We start from the raw sequence: 7,747 nt of genomic DNA on the forward strand, positions 1-7,747 counted from the left end.
GAGTCATTCCTTTTGACCTTTGCAAGATTAATCTGTTATGCTTTGCACACACACCACACACACACACACACACACACACACCAGCACTAGCTAGGAAGGCTGAGAGTCAAGAGGAACTAGCTGCAGATGAAAAACGAGGACTCTGCCATCTTGTTTTCCCACGAGGGTCCTTTGACTACTTTAAGAGAAAATTCACCTCGGGCTGAGATGGAATAGCATCTGTATTCTTTGCTTTCCGCATAGGTCATAGATACGCGCATAGAGAACTACAAGAAAACTCTCCTGCCACTCAGAGAAAAGGAGCCATCTGCCCAAAGCCAGTACTATACCAGGGCCAGCAAGGCAAGCCCTATTCTTTTTATGTTGGAGCCACTGGGGATCTAACTGCTAAAGCAGCTGGCCACACCCCTAGTTGACTCCTCTGATGGCTGCTAACACAAACAGCATAGGTGTAGGATAGTAGGGAGTGAGGAGAAAGCTCTACAATGCTAATCTGCTCAGCTCAGTACCCTCAAGGCAGGCAACACGGTGGCTTCAAGAGTGTGGCATCTTTCCCAAGTGGACAAAGTTCATGGCTACCCAGAGAGAACTTTGTACCTAGCACAGAGGGCATCTGGCCAGGCTCCCTAATTCTTAATTCCCACCCCATCTATCTGAAGTCACAGTGCAGGGCCCCATGTGAGTACCTGATCCCATCTGGATTCTATGACTCTGCAAATAATAAACGGAGCAAAGCAACCATGAGCTTAATGCTCTGAAATGTATAGTATGTGTGCAAGAGTGTATGTGTGTGTGTGAGAGTATGAGTGTGTGCAAGTGTGTGATGAGTGTGTGCGCTCACATGTGTGAATGTGTGTCTGTGAGTGTGTATGTGTGTATGTGCATGTGAATATGTGAGAATGTATGTTTATGGGTGTGTGTGTGAGTGTGTATGAGTGTGTGTACATGTATATGAATCTGTATGCGTGTGAAAGTATGTGTTTGAGTGTGTATGAGTGTGTGTGTGCATTTAAATGTGTGTCTGTGAGTGTGTGCGTGCATGCATATAAATGTGTGTCTGTATGTAAATGTGTCTGTGAGTGTGTGTGCGCACATGCATGTGTGTGAGAGAGCATATATGTTTGTGTGTGTGAGAGAGTACGGTGTGTGTTTGTGAGTGTGTGTGTGGGGTATACAATTGATCAATTGTATCCCATTGAGGGCTGTGCATTCAGGCGCATGTCTGTGCATGTGGAAGCTGTAAGTTGACCCCAGGTGCCTTCTTCCATAGCTGCCTTATTCTCTGAGGCATGGTCTCTGTTCCTAGAGCTCCCTGGTTTGGCTGGACTGGCTAGCCAGCAGGCTCTGGGAAGCCTGTCTCCAATTCCCCTGGCTCTGGGGTTACAGGCTTCTCTGTGGCTGCTGGGAAGCTGAACTTAAGTCCTCATGCCGTGTGGTAAGCATGTTCTCAAATGAGCATCTCCCGGATTGTGTCATTTCCCCCGCCCTGTCCCCTCTGAGGAGTTCTGAACGAGGAGTAAGTGCTTGGCTCCACAGATGTCCAGCAGTTCCTCACATCTGAATGGGATGGTCCGACTCTTTTGATAGCCTGTAAATTACAGTGGCTCCCCTCTCAAGCTTTTACTGGGCCAAGAAGCAAAACAATTATAGACAGAACAAAAGTTCCGACTTCGGAACAGTCTGAGTGAACAGGTCCCACTGTCCTTAACTGTCCTCCCAGGCTCATGTGACAGAGTCATTATCAGCCTTTATTGGACTGGGCCAGGCTTCTAAGTATTCTATTGACCAACTCCATTAGTGACTGACACCTGCCCCCTGTGTCCCCACATGCTAAGAGCATGCCCTCTGAGGCTGCTCCTGACCCAAGCTCTCACTTCTCAGGTGGACCTGAGGCTCTGTGATAACCGGCTTAGCAGTGCTACTCTAGTGGCCAGGACAGACTCCACCTGAGCTGGAGTTTTTGCAGTGCTGTGTGTTGGGTCCCCAAAGGTACTGCAGAGGGAGCTAATGACAGATTTCTCTTTGAGGAGATACCCAAGCTTCCTCCTCCTTCCAGCTCCTGCTGGGCGGTAAACAGATTGAAATGTCTCAAAGGAAGAGTTGTCTGGCCATTGGAGCTGCAATGCAGATAATCTGTGAATAATTAAGAAGGACCTCATTTATTTTTAAATCCTTTCCTCTTCCTGCCCACCGTGGGAGGGACTATCTTCCTTGTTCATGCATCCATCTCTTTCTCTGTTAGAGGACTCGGGGAACATGTCACCTTGGGGAGCTCTACTCTACCAGCGCCATCTTCCTCCTGGGTGTCTAATTGGACCTAAATTCTCCCCTTACTTCTTTGATGGTGCCTTTCAGATCCTTTCCTGTGGAAGGCTATGTCCCCATTTTCAGCACTTTCCCCGGATGGTGGGCTGTTTCTCCTTGTGTGCTGTGTGCTGTGTGCTGTGTGCTGTGTGTGTGTGTGTGTGTGTGTGTGTGTGTGTGTGCCCTTCTTACCACAAGGAGTAATCATGCAGAAAAAGCCCAGCGCTTGAACTTCGACCTCCTCAGCATGATCTGTCTCTCCAATACTAACTACTTCTAAGGAGTTCAGCAGCCTATGCAGGTGACCTTCATCCAAGCATTCTGTCCCCACCTGCGTTTCCTGTTACTTGTCTGTTTGCAGGCAGCTTCTCTGTAGACACTTCCTTTCTCTGGTTCCTCTGTAATTTTACTGCAAACCCACTGCCATTTCCCACAGGCCACTGGTTATAAAGTATTCTTCCTAACAGGTCTCAGTTCACTTCTAGCATGATATGCCAAGAAGCAGGGCTATTAACACCCCTCCCCCACCAGAGGGGCGAATGGCATTTAGATGCCTCCCTGGGTGGCCGCGTAGGTTCAGCAGCAGAGACTGGTCATCTCCATGAGGAGGTGACAGTCCAGAGCTGCTCAGAATCCCAGATGTGATTTTAAACTTAGGACTTGGCATTCACTGTAGGAGACAGAAAGGTTGACCTATTCAGCTGCGCTCAGATGACAGGCAGCAAGACGGAGTGTAGCTCCCCCAAGGGCAGTGCAGTCTCCAGATTTTATAGCAAACACTGAGATATACACAGAAATAAAAACTGCTAGCCTAGGCGTCCCCGAGAGTGAAACCCCAGCTTTGACAGGTTTCTCACGGACAGCTTCTCAGAACTCCAGTGAGTGATTCTCACTGCATTGCCTTTTAACAGACGGGGGTCGGGGGGGGCAAACCAGAGCTGAGGTGGCCTGTGCCACCTGTCTCTTTCTGGGATCCTTGGGGTTCTGGTTTACAAACTGGCTTTGGGAAATCTAAATTTAGATTCACCCCTCTGTCTGCTCAGCACCTCCCAAACCTCATGCTGTTGACTTCAGCAGGGAACAGTCTCCTGTGAGACACTGACATTTCTCAGCCACTGCCTCCTTCCTTCTCCCAGACACCTCAAAACACGCGGTTAATTCTCGGATGCGGCCGTAGGCTGCACCATGTCAGGCGAATCCGTTTATACCACACTTGGGCCTGACCGAGGCTCATGAGTGATCAGTAAGCCATTTCTATAAAGGGCCAAAATCGTGGAGGCTGGGAAGATGGCTCAGTTCTTAAGAGCACTGACTGTTCTTCCAGAGGTCCTGAGTTCAATTCCCGGCAACCACATGGTAGCTCACAACCATCTGTAATGGGATTTGATGCCCTCTTCTGGTGTGTCTGAAGATAGTGACAGTGCACTGACATAAAAAAAAGAAAAGAGAAAGAAAAAAAGGTCGAAATCATGTTTCTGTGGCCAGTCTTCCTTCAGGTGAGCTGACTACTCACAGAGGCTCCGCCCAGTGTCACTTCTAGCTAATACCGACTACCTATCCAGGTCACTATTGCCTTCTGCATATGAACAGAAGCCACATCTGGTTCAGCCATTGGGGAAGCTAACTCCCTGTCTCCATGTCATTGTCAACAGGGCCCCTTCTGAGCATCGGCGTCTGTCCACTCCACGCCCAGAAAATTCTGCAGTGTCTCCAAACACTGACCATCAAGTCAGAGCAGTTGAGTTGCTGGTCTACTGGGAAGTTTCACTAGAGACAGGTTAGCGTTGCAGAGGCCAGCTGGTACCAGACTAAAGGTCTCTGATGGGCTGTCAGTCGTGCTTTCTGACAAGCCTGGAGTCACGTGAAGGGCTAGCTAAATTAGTCTCTACCAGAATCACCAATGTGGTCTACACGGCTCAGGTCATTCCTGGTTTTGTGGGGCAGTTATTATTACCGTGTGTATGCGTGCACAATGTCGTGTGGGTGCTGGCGGAGTCGTGTCCAGGTGTGCCTGCGAAGGCCGGACAACTTTGTGGATGGGGATAGTTCTCCCTTTCTGCCTTTATGTGGGACACGCAGATTGAACTCCGGTTGTCAGGTGTATATAGCGAGTCCCTTTGGCTACTGAGCCATCATACCAGCCCTGTTGCTAAGGTTAATTTTGTCATGTGGGAATGGTGTTCCCTAATTGCCAAGGCCACCTCACGTGGTCCCTAAAATTCTAGAGGGCAAATGTACTTCCCAAACCTAAACCCACTGAGAACCCCGAGTCTACACAGAAGCAATCCGAGGGCAGAAAGTGACATGACCACAGGACCAACTCCCGGAAAAATAAGCTCTAGATCAAAGCTTTCTGGGGGTGGAGATCTGGGGAAGAACTTCCTCTCCAAGGAGCAAGAAACCCTACCTCGTGTGTGAGGACACAACTGTAGAGAAATCAATGTTGATGTAATTGGTGTAATGCTGATCTGAGATGCTGAGCAGAAAAAGCCGGAAGACCACACCCAGCACACTAGAAGTGGCAGAGCTGCAGCGGCGCTTTTTGACAGCCGTGTGTAGTTAAGCCACAGCCGTGTGTACCCAGTGCCAGCCTTCCTGTCAAGAGGGATGGTCAAGTCTATGAATCCACTCTAGTGTCCCTGTGACACAGCCATACCATCCGCTGTGGGCTTCAGTTCCCTTTTCAAGTTTCTTAAGAACATGCTCTTGAGGGCTGGAGAGATGGCTCAGTGGTTCTTCCAGAGGTCCTGAGTTCAAGTCTCAGCAGCCACATGGTGGCTCACGGCCATCTATAATGTGATCTGATGCCCTCTTCTGGTATGCAAGTGTACATGCAGACAGAGTACTCATATACATTAAATAAATAAATAGATAATTTTTAAAAAAGGGGCATGCTCCTAGGGACCCCAAGAAAGGAGATGAGGACCCCTGTTGTCTTTCTCTCTCCAAGTAGGAGTTAATAAAGCAACGGCAGGCTTTAATAAAATGGTTTGCTTGAGGAACATCAGACCTGTGGTGGATGGAGGTCACCTTCCATAAAAGAACAAATTGGAGTCGGCAGGTTTTGCTTACTTCCTTTTCATTAATTAATTAATTAATTAATTAATTACTAGGGTTTTGCGGGATTTTTTTGTTTGTTTTGTTTTTGTTTTTGTGACAGAGTCACTATGTAGCCCTAGCTGTCCTGGAACTCACTAGGCTGGCTTCGAACTCAGATACCCATCTACCTCAGCTTTCCAAGTGCTGAGATCAAAGGTGTGTGACATCAAGCCTGGCTTATTTCTTTTTTAGAACATGGAATAACCATCCAAGAGAACAAAGACCTCCCAGAACTTTCAACACCCTGAAATAGCAGGGAGCGAAAACATTGTTTCTTCATGGAAGGTCCAGTCCCAACCTGGAGAAGCTGAGGAAGGGGAGCAATCTGGGTTCCCATATATGAAGTGTGGATGCTTGTCTCCATGGAAACAGCACCTGCCCAGCCTAAGACTGTGGCTTGTTGGGAAGGTGGTATGTATCACAATGATTCAGTTCTGACTTCGGATGACTCCTGCATTTAACTCTTGTTGTTTAAAAGGCAAAACCTCCTGCTTTCTCTCTGTAAAGGAAGGAGATCAAGGAAAGTAGAAACTGGGATTGTTTTCCTTGAGAGGAGAAGGGATGTCATAGGGTCTTGTGATGTGGTCCAAGAGGTCCTTGAACTCACAGTCCTTGACTTTCAGCTTGAATGCATGGGGTACAAGAGGCCATGTCCAGCTGAAGGTGGTAGCTCCCCTCAGAGTCCTCAGCACAGTGATGTCTGGGCAAAGTAGGTGAGGGCTCTTTGTGGGTGGCTTTGTTGGGCTATATTCTAAAGGGAAACCAGAATGTCCCGCTGCTCAATTTTGGAAGGCAGTGCCTCCCTCTTTAATTCCTTGGGGGTTCCACTGCCTTTTACTCTCTGAGCCCATATGTAACAGACAGTCCTGGGAAGAAGACCCAGAGCTTGCACCCGATCTTTCCTACCAAACTCGGGGAGAGGGTACTCACATCCTCTTCACCCACGAGGCCTCCCCAGGGGTCTCTGGAGGATCCCCTGCTCAGGCCGGGTGCCCCATCATCCTGTCTTAAGTCAGCTTTCTCCCTATTTCAGCTTTAATAGGCAGTGTCCAGTGTTGGCTGGAAGCTTGGTATGGGACGGTGGGAGCATCCTGAGAAGCCCCATGCCTCACGGTTAATTCAAACCTCCTTCCTCCCCACAGGGGATGCAAGCACGCAAGAGAAGGTCTCGGGCCTTCCTTGAGTCACGGGCTTTTAAGTTTCATAGACTTCCCACCAGTCACACTCACTGCCCAGCTAATGCATGCATATAGCTGCCCTGCTCTTCCTGTAGAGCCTGCTCATTTACAGGGGTGCACTCAGAGGCCAAAGGAAGTGTTCCCAGAGCAGACGAAGTGCTCCTTTCCCTAGCAACTGCATTTGCCCACCCACAAGTGACCAAAGTGGCATTTTGGCAGCTTGAGTAAGAAAGCAGTAATTTGTAGGCTATCCTGGTATCTCACTGTTGGGTTAACCTGGGGGCTGGGGCTGAGCTCCCAGGGACCTCTCCACAGCCAAGGTCTAATCTTCAGGGAAAGGGAAACAACCACTGGCCCCACCTAGTCATAAGAAGAATAAAGGCCGTCAGTGAACGGGCTTCCCTGAGAAAGATGTACCAGTTAGGAGCACAACTCAGTAAACCAAGTCTCAAACCTTCCACAGTGACCCACACTTGGGGTCCAGGATCAGGGTTACGCTTTCTCGTGACTTGGTCATATGGTGACCTCTCTCTAATACAGGAGGCCTTCATAGGGCAAAAAGTGAGCAGCTGCCCCTTGAGTCACTGGGATGCTTAGAGCCTCTTTTGGGGGGGGGGAATGGAGGGAGGAGCCAGAAGGCATCTCTCCCAGCACACACTGAGACACCCAGCTGGGGTGGGGCATAGAGAAAGGAGTCCACTGGTAAGCTTGTCTATACTGCTAGTGTTCACGCACACCGTACCCCGCCACCACACACCCAACACCCACGCTCCTGTCCTGTTTTGTGAGCATCTCCTTTATGGAAAAGATTTCAAAACTAGGAGTCGGAACTGTATGTCAGAGAAAGACAGACAGGGACACGAACCTGTGCAGGGTCTCATTTTGCTTCTCGCTCTAGCAGGGGATACCAAGGAAATCGCAGGTCTCCTGGGGTGATGTGGTCCTACAAAGGCATTCTGCACACATGTATGCACGGACAGATGGATGGATGGACAGACGGATGCACAAACAAGCTTCTTGGTCTCCATAGCCAGGACCCCTTGGGAGTGATCACTCAGATGAGGAGCCCCAGGAGGAGGAAACTAAGGCAAACACAGACAAAGGGAAAGGGTGCGTGAGCCAGGAACACAGCAGGTGGACCACAGAGTGAACCTGGTGACCACAGT

Source organism: Micromys minutus, assembly GCF_963924665.1.
Source record: "Micromys minutus genome assembly, chromosome: 8".
Classification (NCBI taxonomy): Eukaryota; Metazoa; Chordata; class Mammalia; order Rodentia; family Muridae; genus Micromys; species Micromys minutus.